We start from the raw sequence: 14,101 nt of genomic DNA on the forward strand, positions 1-14,101 counted from the left end.
TAGCCTGTCCCTGGCCCAGTGCATCATGGGAACAGGGCAGACCAGACTACAAAAGCCAATTCTTACACTGGGAAGGAAACAAGCTTCCGGGGACCGGTTTCTGCCATTTCAGGCGTCTTCGGCCCGGCTTGCTTGAATCCTGATGGTGCAATGAGCAAGGGACTCACATCTGAGTATACCCTTCCACGCTTAGGGTGGACAAAATTATTTACAACAAGGGGTGGTGATGGACAGAGTCTCTGAATTAAACAGAGTACTCTCACCCAGTCAAGAGATCAGGGCTAGATCCAACACCGTTTTTTAGCTCATTGCACCATCCCAGTTTCAGAACCTGGCTGTATGCAAATTAGCCTGTCCCTGGCCCAGTGCATCATGGGAACAGGGCAGACCAGACTACAAAAGCCAATTCTTACACTGGGAAGGAAACAAGCTTCCGGGGACCGGTTTCTGCCATTTCAGGCGTCTTCGGCCCGGCTTGCTTGAATCCTGATGGTGCAATGAGCAAGGGACTCACATCTGAGTATACCCTTCCACGCTTAGGGTGGACAAAATTATTTACAACAAGGGGTGGTGATGGACAGAGTCTCTGAATTAAACAGAGTACTCTCACCCAGTCAAGAGATCAGGGCTAGATCCAACACCGTTTTTTAGCTCATTGCACCATCCCAGTTTCAGAACCTGGCTGTATGCAAATTAGCCTGTCCCTGGCCCAGTGCATCATGGGAACAGGGCAGACCAGACTACAAAAGCCAATTCTTACACTGGGAAGGAAACAAGCTTCCGGGGACCGGTTTCTGCCATTTCAGGCGTCTTCGGCCCGGCTTGCTTGAATCCTGATGGTGCAATTTGCATACAGCCAGGTTCTGAAACTGGGATGGTGCAATGAGCTAAAAAACGGTGTTGGATCTAGCCCTGATCTCTTGACTGGGTGAGAGTACTCTGTTTAATTCAGAGACTCTGTCCATCACCACCCCTTGTTGTAAATAATTTTGTCCACCCTAAGCGTGGAAGGGTATACTCAGATGTGAGTCCCTTGCTCATTGCACCATCAGGATTCAAGCAAGCCGGGCCGAGACGCCTGAAATGGCAGAAACCGGTCCCCGGAAGCTTGTTTCCTTCCCAGTGTAAGAATTGGCTTTTGTAGTCTGGTCTGCCCTGTTCCCAGGGCAGGGACAGACTAATTTGCATACAGCCAGGTTCTGAAACTGGGATGGTGCAATGAGCTAAAAAACGGTGTTGGATCTAGCCCTGATCTCTTGACTGGGTGAGAGTATTCTGCTTAATTCAGAGACTCTGTCCCTCACCACCCCTTGTTGTAAATATTTTTGTCCACCCTAAGCGTGGAAGGGTATACTCAGACATGAGTCCCTTGCTCATTGCACCATCAGGATTCAAGCAAGCCGGGCCGAAGACGGCTGTAATGCCAGAAACCGGTCCCCGGAAGCTTGTTTTCTTCCCAGTATAAGAATTGGCTTTTGTAGTCTGGTCTGCCCTGTTCCCATGATGCACTGGGCCAGGGACAGACTAATTTGCATACAGCCAGGTTCTGAAACTGGGATGGTGCAATGAGCTAAAAAACGGTGTTGGATCTAGCCCTGATCTCTTGACTGGGTGAGAGTATTCTGCTTAATTCAGAGACTCTGTCCCTCACCACCCCTTGTTGTAAATATTTTTGTCCACCCTAAGCGTGGAAGGGTATACTCAGACATGAGTCCCTTGCTCATTGCACCATCAGGATTCAAGCAAGCCGGGCCGAAGACGGCTGTAATGCCAGAAACCGGTCCCCGGAAGCTTGTTTCCTTCCCAGTATAAGAATTGGCTTTTGTAGTCTGGTCTGCCCTGTTCCCATGATGCACTGGGCCAGGGACAGACTAATTTGCATACAGCCAGGTTCTGAAACTGGGATGGTGCAATGAGCTAAAAAACGGTGTTGGATCTAGCCCTGATCTCTTGACTGGGTGAGAGTATTCTGCTTAATTCAGAGACTCTGTCCCTCACCACCCCTTGTTGTAAATACAAGTGAGGATCAGCCTTCACAGGAAGATGATCTTGAGACCCCTGAAGGAACTGTCCTTGAGGAGCTTGAACCTGATCAGGTTGAGTTTCTTTGGACAGGGGGACCTTCCAGGGCAGACTTGGGGCAGGCTCAGTTAACCTGTCCTTCTCTTGAACCCCTCAGACAGCAGGCTGCTGCTGAGGCTGCTGGGAATGCTCAAGGTGCCCATAAAGTATATTGGGATGATGGGCTCCTTTATTCAGAGGGTAGAGACCCCAAGCCTGGTACAACCAGGAGGTTGGTCATACCTCTGCAATTTAGGGGCTTCCTTCTTACCTTGGCACATGATATTCCCTTAGCAGGACACCTAGGCCAGAATAAGACGTGGGACAGGCTTGTCTCACACTTTCACTGGCCTCACATGTCTGAAGATACCAAGGAGTTTTGTCGCTCCTGTGTAACCTGCCAAGCCAGTGGCAAAGCAGGTGGTACCACAAAGGCCCCCCTGATACCACTACCTGTGGTGGGGGTGCCCTTTGAAAGAGTGGTGATTGACATTGTAGGTCCAATGGATCCCCCTACAGCATCTGGGCACAGATTCATACTGGTGGTGGTGAACCATGCCACCAGGTACCCAGAGGCAATTCCACTTAGGACCACAACAGCTCCTGTTGTGGCCAGGGCCTTACTTGGAGTTTTCTCCAGAGTGTGGTTTCCTAAGGAGGTAGTATCTGATAGAGGTGCCAACTTCATGTCAGGATACTTAACAGCTATGTGGAAGGAATGTGGTGTCAACTACAAGTTCACCACTCCCTATCATCCACAATGCAATGGGCTTGTTGAAAGATTTAACAAGACCCTAAAGGGTATGATCAAAGGATTACCAAAAAAGCTCAGGCGAAGATGGGACATCCTTCTACCCTGCCTTCTGTTTGCTTACAGAGAGGTCCCACAAAAGGGGGTTGGCTTCAGCCCCTTTGAATTGTTGTTTGGGCACCCTGTAAGAGGACCCCTGTGTTTGGTGAGGGAAGGATGGGAGTTACCTCTCAAAAAGCCCAAGCAAGACATAGTGGACTATGTACTTGGTCTCCGTTCCAGGATGGCTGAGTACATGGAGAAGGCATCCTTTTTTTCTTTTTTTTTCCAGCGAGGGAGGCTTGGACAAAGGGTTTCCTGCCTTGGGAGGTGCTAGCACCACCCCAGACAGGATTTTGTGTATTGGGTAGGACAGGGCTGAATAGAATCAGACATGCCTGGGGCACACAAGGTGTCCCCGTGCATTTGCCAGTTCAAACCGGTGCTGGGGCTTTCCAGCCCCAGTCTTGGCGCGAAGCTGGACAAAGGAGAGGGGGTTTAACCACTCCCCTTCCTGGTCCCACCCAGAGGAGGGACCTAGCAGGTAATCCGGCCCCTAGATTGAGAATAAGAGTAGGAGCTGTGTCCTAAGACTTCAGATCATCCTGAACTCGACTTGAAACTAAGAAGAAAACTGGACTTCGACATTCTGCTGCACAGAAGACTGAAGAGAATCTCCCTTGTGGCCAAGGAGTGACCACCCTGTGAATACAGGCACCAACCAGCAACTCGACGTCTGCTTAGCCGCCGCCTCCCACCGGAGCCCGAGCCCAGAGCCTGACAAGACCCAGACTACCAGACATGTCAGAGCCCATTCCACAGTCCCTGAAAAGAAGAGACCCGTGGAGGCACCAAAGGACGTGGAACCGGACATCTTGGAAGACCCCCGAGAAGCTGACTGCGCAGCACCCGAGAATTCCTCGATGCTGTGCTTTGGGGTTTGAGAAGCCTTGACAACGAGCAGCATTTGCACCAAAGATCAGCCCCCCAGCTTCTCCACAATCTGCGTGGGGCCCTTTTGCACTTTGCCACTCGATGCGCCATCCCGGCCACTTGCCACGTGGCTAGCGGCCATCTTGGCAACGAAAACGACAAACTACACTACTGGTCTGGTTGCCCCAGACTGGCCCTTGCTCCCTTGAAAAGGAGAACCCGCTCTGACCTTGCTGGTCCGAGTGAGAAGCTTGCATCGATTCCTGGGTGGCTTGCATTGGCCAAGGCCTGTTTGCTCCGATCAAGAAGTCGACACCGCCAACAGCTAGAACCTTTGTGGGACAGCTCGTGACCAATGCCTGGACGTCCTTGACCTCTTTGTGTCCACGTGGCTGCAGAGACAATCTTCACTTCTTCACCTGTTTGCACCCGACATTGCCTGGTTCCATCCTGGTTCCACGGTAGTCACTGGCTAGTGACTTTGAACATTGTCCCCCCTGCTTTCAGGTCTTCACCTCTTCAGATCCACCCTTGGATCCACTGGAACTCTCCTCAACGACCCTCCTGCAGTATCTTCAGCTCCAAGCACCATCGACCTGCGTGACGAAACCCGACACTACTTCGCACCTATGCACCCGCTTCCTGTGGGTGAGGTAACTCAGCAACGTCGGTGTTCCCACACTGGTATACACCTCTAGTGCCTGTGTCTAAAGTTTTATCCTTGTAGGTCCATCGGAAGGTTCCTAAAACACTAACTTTGTAACTTTTACGCACCATTGACATGGCATTGGTGTATGCGTGCGCTTTAAGCGCTGCACCCGAGTCCCGCGGGCCTTTCCCGACTTCATCACTGCTAGTCCCGAACAGCTCCAGCGATTCCCCAGGCCCTAGGCCTCTTTCCTTTCCCAATAGTGGTTCTTATGCCACTATTTTAGTATATGGTTTAGGTGGCCCCTAGGGCTCATCCAAAATTGTGCAACTTTTGTATATTTAAACTGTGTTTTGTTTTAACGCATTTGCTTCTGTGCTCCTAAAGAGTATAGGGGATATTTGTAGAAATAAATCTATATATATATTCAATATATATCTGTGTGGTGTCCTTTCATTTGGTATTCAAGGGGATTGTGTATGGTAAAACAGCTTGCTTCACATGCCTTTACAGAGTTTAGCCTAAGACTGCTTAGTCCATGCTACCCCTAGGATAGCTTGTCTATAAGGTTGACTTACAACCAATCATCATAAGGGTTGCTTGACATGGTACAAGGTGATCACTAGAACTAGTGAGCAGCATATACCAGGCCAACTTCTCACAATAGGGACAGTGGAAATCTCATTCATCCATTCATGCACGTCACTAATTAGATGACGAGGCATTTGGCTATTTCTGTACCACCTCGCGGTGGCTCATTCTGGGTTATTATGCTGCCCATCAGCGTCAAATCGGTTTTGCTTCCAACAATACAACATTCTTTCCCTCCGGAATACAGCCACACTGAACGCTGTCCTCACTCGAACTGGAAATACGTATAGGTCAGAGATAGTTCACCCTGCAGTACTATTCCAACAACAAACAGTCCAGAGAAATTAAAGTATAATTAGCAGTACATCAATAATAAATGTGTGGTAATTATGTGTATGTAATTATTTGAGACCTATTCATCATTCAAGACATTTCAATAAGTATGATGTACACAATTATATCTAAATTGTTATAAGCTCACATCTATAAAAATACACATCTACAATTTGCACATCTAACTAGAAAATGCACATCTATAAAATTCTAAAATTCACATCTATAAAATTCACATCTATACTCAATCTTGTGTCAACTATAAACTAATATGTTAAAACAATATGCTTTATAAGGGTGACATATGTGCTGCAATAAAGTGTATATCTCAGTATAAGCTTGATACTCAATTGTCCATGAATACTTGGCACATTTTAAGAGTGTCCATTAAAGTAGTCAGGCAAACATTTTTCTTGAATGTGAAAGACATTTGCAGACTTCGATCAGCTGGGACAACATCATTACATTGAGGCCAAATACCACGACATCCAACTATAAAGCCATGACATTTCACAGTGTTACATTTGGTGAGATCTTTGATTTGCTGTGACAGATCCTGATAGTATTTAACTTTACTCTCAAACGCTAATTCAAGGGAATTCTGTAAGTTTTCATAACAAATTGAAACATCAATCACTACAGTTGTACCCTTTTTGGTAAACACTGCATCTGGTTTTCATAGTTCACAATGATTATTCTTAACATGAGGTTCCCTATATGCCATCCAACCAGACCTTTTTGCTCTATCAATGAGCAATTCCAGAACGTTATTATGTCTTTTTATCCTAATATTGTCCTTGGTTTTAGGACATGGTTTTAGGACATGCGCCTGAAATATGTGGAATTGTTTCGCAAACATCATTACAATACCTGCATGTAGCAAATGTACGACTTTTTCCCCTAGTGATGGTTTCTATAGTATGTAAAACATTTGCTCTTAACATCAGCGCAACTATGTACTGATTTTCTTTCATTTTGTTATGCCTGCTGATCCAGACGTTTGAGATTGGATTACTTGCTAAGTATTTTATACCATCACTTTGGACAGGGAGATTTGCCCATTTCTCAAATTCTTCTTATTTCTCCAATCACATGTTGCTAACAAATTCAAATCATAACTCAGAAACCTACTGTCTAAAATGTTGAGTTTGTGCGTTTTGATGATGTTATCAATTTTTTTATTTATTACTTCTCCTGTATACATGAATGAATGAGCTATGTACAGACCTGGAGCTGCCCTGAGATACAATAAACTGTTGACTTTGTTTAGACCAATTGTTGTACATAGTTCTGGTATACTGAGGCCCCCAAATGATCTTTTCGAATACAGGAGACCATCACATGTGTATGCAGTAAGGTGTAGAAAATGTATGACATACTTTTTTATTGTTTGTTCCAGAACATTTAATGTTTTAGCTTCTGTTCCTGTCATTTCCAATTTAAATGACAGTTTAGGGACCAAGTAATGACACACAATTGCTATTTTGTGTGTGGGCTTAAGTGGTAGATTATTAAGTTTTCGAACCCAATTAACAAGAGCCTCATTAATTTTGTTGTTGCTTGTATGGCCAGTGTGGAACTTAAATGTAAGGAACACGGAATGACCAGCCACAAAGGGAAAAAGCTCCACCAGGAGTAACATAAGATTCAGGTGCCAAAAAAGAATTAGAGGAAGACATCATCACCCTGCAAGAAACATGGTTGATGGAGTGTAAGGATACCCAACTATACACTCCACCAAGTAAAAGCGACCAGAATACACAAGTGTGGAAGGCCGAAGGGCGGTTTGGCAACCTATATTTCAACCGCGCTAAACATTCACACAGAACAATTACAGAGTACTACACATGACCTACAAGTTATGAAAATGGAACAGTGCCAAAAAAATAATACAACAGTAATTCTCATAAATCTGTACATTCACCCGAAGGTAAAGAAAAAAAAGGAACAAATTGAAACATTAATCTCATTAGTCGCTTCGATCAGATTCGATAATCCAGATTGGGAGATAATTATAACAGGTGATTTCAATTCAAATCTAATCCATACACCAGACGATGATGATCTGCTGTTAGTAGACAACGAGCAATGGTCCGTTCCTCTACAAGCATGTGCATTAACAAAGAGACAGGATCTAAAGGGGCAACAGTTGGTTCAGACACTGGAACATCTAGGCCTGCGAGTCCTAAATGGTAGAACAAAAGAGGACAACCCGCCACGCTGGACCTATCAAGGTATTCACGGGCAGTCAATCCTAGACTACACTATGTTAACTCTTCCCTTAATGGTGTGCGTGACGAAATATAAGATCAAATACTCCACCCGAAGTGATCATGCATATCAAGTATTGGAACTGGAACTAGGTTACAATAAACATAGTGCAGCGCCCGTGGAGCTGGGTCAGCTAACCACGGCAAACCTTAAAAGAATTCAATGGTCATCAGAAACCCTACCAGAACTATCAACTTTGGAAAAAGAAATCGTCGAAGCCACAAATACAACAGGCAAAAATGCAGTAGAATGCTGATCTATCTTCACCGAAACGCTATTGTTTAAGGCACCAAAAATCAATTTCGCACAGACTAGGAGGCTTAAGCCTAAAACAAATATGTCCAGGACAGCCTACTTATTAAGGAAAGAACTAAGAAAGATAGTGAGAAAAAACAATAAACAAAAAAAACCCAAACATACATGGCAGGATATAAAGATCGCCAAAAAACAGTACAAAATCCAAATTTGGAAGAACCTAAAAGCACTACAGGAAAGCCTCTGGACAAAATTACTTTTCAGTGCCAAACAAACAAATAATAGACTTTTCTGGGAACAAGTTAATAAATTGATAAGATCAAAAAAAGTGATAAATAACGCATCTATATCAGAGAACGTGTGGGCATCCCATTTAACCAAAATATTTGATGACCATACAACATCTGGGAATCAGCCAATCACGTTGAGTACCAAGTCCTTTAACACAGTGAAGAATTCTGCAGAATTATTAGACCAGGGAACAACTATAACCCAGGAAATTCAAAGCCATTCAGTAGAACACATTACAAGCATAATAAAAAAGGGTCGCAACGATGGCGCTCTAGGTCCAAATTGCATCCCCCAGGCCATTTTTCGGACGGATCCAGAATACTTGGCAAAATCGCTATATGGTCTGTACAATGAAATCCTCTTAACAAATACCCTCCCGACAAGCTGGAAGGGCTCAATCATTAATCCGATCCACAAGGGTGGTGAACGGGCAGAGCCGGCAAACTACTGGTTAATTGCACTCATGGACGTGGAAGCGAAATACTTCGCCACACTAATCCTGGAGGACCTGGTGGAATGGTCCAATACAAATGGCCTGATTCCTGTTAATCAAACAGGTTTTCATAAAGGTTGTGGCACCACAACAAACATTTTAGCTCTGGCAACTATGGTTGATAAATGGAAATGCCAGCATAGACCAGTACATGCGTGTTTTATAGACTTCAAATCGGCGGTCGATCGAGTGAAACGTGGTCTACTATGGGCCAAACTACACAAACTGGGGCTTCCGGACACAATATTATGCCCTATCATCGAACTCTACACAAACACGTGGGTCCGTGCAAAACTAATGAATGGTACCAAATTATAAAAAAAAAATACCAACTTAGATTGGATTAAAACAAGGATGTGTATTAGCCCCTCATTTATTCAATCTTTTTATGGCCGACCTCTCACCTCGATTGGATCAAGCAAATGCTCACCCACCACGGCTGGGAAGACTGCCCATAACGCATCTCTCTTATGCAGACGACATCGTTTTATTTAGCCTGACCCGTGTAGGCCTTCAAAGGGCACTTAATGAACTTTTGCTGTTTGCTAACACCAATGCACTAGAGATTAATGAGACAAAAACAAAAACGATGTCGTTCACGAACAGCCCACGACAACAGTATCAATTTAAATTAGGAGAAAAGCGCCTTGAAATAGTAAAAACCTATAAGTACCTAGGGGTATATATCGACAAAAGTCTGAATTTCCAATCGCAGATTCAATATCTAGGAAAAAAAGGAAACGGAAATATTTATGCCTTTTGCGCTATTGCGAAGAAGCTACATGGCCCGTCATTCACACCTTTAATCTCTATGATGGCCGCAAAACTCCTACCGTCAATCACATATGGGAGCATAGTGCTAAATGGTAAAGATGTCAAAATCTTAGACTCAATACAGACAAAGGCATACAAAAAAGCTTTCAGGCTACCACAGTCAGCAGCCCCGGCACAGGTCCGACTTGAATTTGGCCTAACTAAGTAGGATATTGGGAGCAAATATGCGACAATTAAAACATAGTATAAACTATGGCAGAATAGATACAATCTGCTAAATGATGCCCTGTGGCAAGCCCAGGAGGATCCAAATTCAAGTTACGGTAAATACTGAAAAAAGGCATTAGATGATACTAATATGAAGGACTTGTGGACTAAGAACCCGTCATTTCAAATCTTCCGTGGCTTAGCAAACAAGTCATCAAAACTGCAATCATTACTGGCAGACAAAGCCACCTTAGCAAAAAGATCGCACGGATGGATGGTTCTCCTATCATATACTGCACTTCGACCGGCGGAATACCTCGGCGCAACTTATTCGCCGCACTTAAAACTCAAATTAATGGCATCTAGATGTGGGATATTACCAAGCCGAGTGGAACAACCATCATGGAAATATAGTGGCATCAAATCTTGTGGTTTATGTGGGGAAGCCTGGCAAAACATCATCCATCTAATACGCGTATGTCCTAATTTAAAAATGCAACGTATGCGATTACTGAAAAAGGCATTGAACAACAGAGGTATTCGAACATGTAGAGTGGCAATAATTAAAGGACTCAGCACGACCGACCCTCTGCTAGCTTGTAAAATAATGAAATTCTTACTGTATTATGAGACACATTTTAAATTGGCATAATGAGAAGGACACTGCTGTTGTTTACTAAGATAATGTTTAATCCATAAGTGGGTTCCTGTTTAAAAAAAAAATATATATATATATATATATATCATTCTTTTAAATAATGTTTTATATTGATCTTATATTTGTATTGTGAAATTGTTATGGTTTTAATTAACTTAAACAATAAAGACATTCATTCACTATTCAGGTCCCAGGTGCAACTCCTCCTTCCCATCTAGATGCAGATCTCTCTATTCACCACTGGGCTAACCCAGCCTGTCTCCTGGAATCCCCCAGCCCTGTCACTCACAAACCCAGACAAGGAATACACAACCCAGCAGAGGCAGGCCTGGATGGTTAGACAAGCAAATACCTACTTTCTAAAAGTGTTATTTTCAAAAACAGAATATTAAAATAAACCTTACTAAAAGATGCACTTTATTATTCTGAGTTCAGGCATACTAAATTTGAATTTCTACCATTTTCCCCGAGTCAGTTAGATAATAAGAATGTAATAATCTAACTGCCCATTCTGGCCTATGAGAACAGGTAGCCTTCACTAGTGAAAAACGAAAATGGCTGTAATAAACTATTAGAACATGCTACATACATCAGAGCATGTCCTACCTTATACTTACAATGAACCCTGCCCTTGTGCCTACCATAGGGGTGTCTAATATGAAGCAACGGGAATGTTTAGGGACTGGCAAGTGGGTGCACTTGGCCAAATCGGCATGGCAGTACTAGACTACACACACGCCTCGCAATGGCAGGTCTGAGACACACTTTACAAGCTGCTTCTGTGGGTGGCACAACCAGTGTTGCAATGCAAGCCACCAGCAGCAATTGACCTACACGCCCTGGGCACAGTGTTGATGTTGGCGTGTGTTTATAACAGAGCAGTGTGGATGCTGGCGTGTGTTTATAATAGCGCAGTGTGGATGCTGGTGTGTATTTGGTAGCAGTGCAGTGTGGATGCTGATGTATATTTGTTTACAGGGCAGTGTGGATGCTGGCGTGTATTTAGTAACAGCGCAGTATGGATGGTGCCATGTATTTGGTAACAGCGCAGTATGGATGCTGGTGTGTGTATTTGGTAACAGAGCAGTGTGGATGCTGGTGTGTATTTGGTAACAGCGCAATGTGGATGCTGGTGTGTATTTGATAACAGAGCAGTGTGGATGCTGGTGTGTATTTGGTAACAGCACAGTGTGGATGCTGGCGTGTTTTTGTAACAGCGCAGTGTGGATGCTGGCGTGTATTTGGTAACAGCGCAGTGTGGATGCTGGCGTGTATTTGGTAACAGCGCTGTATGGATGCTGGTGTGTATTTGTAAGAGCGCAGTGTGGATGCTGGCGTGTATTTGGTAACAGCGCAGTGTTGATGCTGGCGTGTTTTTGAAACAGGCAGTGTGGATGCTGGCGTGTATTTGGTAACAGCGCATTACGGAAGCTGGCGTGTATTTGGTAAAGGCGCAGTGTGGATGCTGGCGTGTATTTGGTAACGGCGCAGTGTGGATGCTGGCGTGTATTTGGTAACAACGCAGTGTGGATGCTGGCGTGTATTTGGTAACAGCGTAGTGTGGATGCTGGCGTGTATTTGGTAACAGCGCAGTGTGGATGCTAGCGTGTATTTGGTAACCACGCAGTGGGATGCTGGTGTGTATTTGTAACAGCGCAGGGTGGATGTTGGTGTGTATTTGGTAACAGCGCAGTGTGGATGCTGGTGTGTATTTGTAACAGCGCAGTGTGGATGCTGGTGTGTATTTGTAACAGCGCAGTGTGGATGCTGGCGTGTATTTGGTAACGGCGCAGTGTGGATGCTGGCGTGTATTTGGTAACAGCGCAGAACGGAAGCTGGCGTGTATTTGGTAACAGTGCAGTGTGGATGCTGGTGTGTATTTGGTAACGGCGCATTGTGGATGCTGGTGTGTATTTGGTAACAGCGCAGTGTGGATGCTGGCGTGTATTTGGTAACAGCGTAGTGTGGATGCTGGTGTGTATTTGTAACAGCGCAGGGTGGATGTTGGTGTGTATTCGGGTACAGCGCAGTGTGGATGCTGGTGTGTATTTGGGTACAGCGCAGTGTGGATGCTGGCGTGTATTTGGTAACAGCGTAGTGTGGATGCCTGTGTGTATTTGTAACAGCGCAGTGTGGATGCTGGCGTGTATTTGGTAACAGCGCAGTGTGGATGCTAGCGTGTATTTGGTAACAGCGCAGTGTGGATGCTGGTGTGTATTTGTAACAGCGCAGGGTGGATGCTGGTGTGTATTTGGGTACAGCGCAGTGTGGATGCTGGCGTGTATTTGGTAACAGGGTAGTGTGGATGCTGGAGTGTATTTGTAACAGCGCAGGGTGGATGTTGGTGTGTATTCGGGTACAGCGCAGTGTGGATGCTGGTGTGTATTTGGGTACAGCGCAGTGTGGATGCTGGTGTGTATTTGGTAACAGCGTAGTGTGGATGCTGGTGTGTATTTGTAACAGCGCAGTGTGAATGCTGGAGTGTATTTGTAAGAGCACAGTGTGGATGCTGGTGTGTATTTGTAACAGCGCAGTGTGGAGGCTGGTGTGTATTTGGTAACAGCGTAGTGTGGATGCTGGCGTGTATTTGGTAACAGCGTAGTGTGGATGCTGGTGTGTATTTGTAACAGCGCAGTGTGGATGCTGGTGTGTATTTGGTAACAGCGCAGTGTGGATGCTGGCGTGTATTTGGTAACAGTGTAGTGTGGATGCTCCTGTGTATTTGTAACAGCACAGTATGGATGCTGGTGTGTATTTGGTAACAGCGCAGTGTGGATGCTGGCGTGTATTTGGTAACAGCGCACTGTGGATGCTGGTCTGTATTTGGTAACAGCGCAGTGTGGATGCTGGCGTGTATTTGGTAACAGCGTAGTGTGGATGCTGGTGTGTATTTGGTAACAGCGCAGTGTGGATGCTGGCGTGTATTTGGTAACAGCGCAGTGTGGATGCTGGTGTGTATTTGGTAACAGCGCAGTGTGGTTGCTGGCGTGTATTTGGTAACAGCGTAGGGTGGATGCTGGTGTGTATTTGTAACAGCGCAGGGTGGATGTTGGTGTGTGTTTATTGTATTCATGCGCACAGGTTGTGCGGTGTTTTCACAGGATGATATTTTGCGAGGCAGAATCCCGGCCACCCCAGCCTCATCCCTGTCTTCCTCGGCACATGTTGTCCTCTCCTCTCTGACCCGTCTCTGTTTTTCTTTCCACAGAATGCTCTGGTCGGATGGATATAAAGGCGGACGTGGTGCTTTTAGTCCATAGTTATTTTATGTTACAGAGTGACAGTTCCCTCCTCGTGAGGTTCTTCTTGGAGGAGCTGTTGAGAAGCTTCCACGTGTCCCGGGACTCGGTGCAGTTCAGCCTGGTCCAGTTCAGCGGTGATGCTTCGATAGATGTCCCCTTCAGCGGCTCCCACAACGCCAGTGTCCTCATTGACTCTCTGCGGACCTTAGAATGGATGGACATTGATACTTATCTTGGGGAAGCCCTCTCCTTCGTCAGACGGGAGGTGCTGGTCGAGAGCGGGGGGGCCAGAGCCCACGTGCCCAGGGTCCTGGTCCTCTTCACACCTTGGGGGTCAGCGGATGATGCCACTGGTCCAGCCCTGGAGCTCCGGGGCGCGGGGGTGGAGGTCTTTGCTGTTGGTGTGGGGGGCGTGAGGCTCAGTGAGCTGGAGGCCATCGTCAGCCCCCCGGCTGCGGCCCACGTGTTCACAATGAAGTCCTATGAAGAGCTTCAGCAAATCCTGCCGGAGCTGACAGAGTCCATCTGCCTCAGGGTTCAGTACAAACTGAAA

The 14,101-nt window shown here is 45.6% G+C and overlaps 1 long non-coding RNA gene across 1 annotated transcript in view; it reads left to right on the forward strand.

Annotated features, from left to right (window-relative positions):
• The window catches only part of LOC144819237 (uncharacterized), a 91,101-nt gene extending 77,458 nt beyond the window's left edge, over window positions 1-13,643 (forward strand). The window contains exon 3 of the long non-coding RNA XR_013607241.1: window positions 13,515-13,643. This is a non-coding gene — a long non-coding RNA (uncharacterized LOC144819237). The remainder of the gene's footprint in view (window positions 1-13,514) is intronic.
• Window positions 13,644-14,101: the final 458 nt, after the last annotated feature.

This window comes from Lissotriton helveticus, chromosome 2_1 (assembly GCF_964261635.1).
Source record: "Lissotriton helveticus chromosome 2_1, aLisHel1.1, whole genome shotgun sequence".
Lineage (NCBI taxonomy): Eukaryota > Metazoa > Chordata > Amphibia > Caudata > Salamandridae > Lissotriton > Lissotriton helveticus.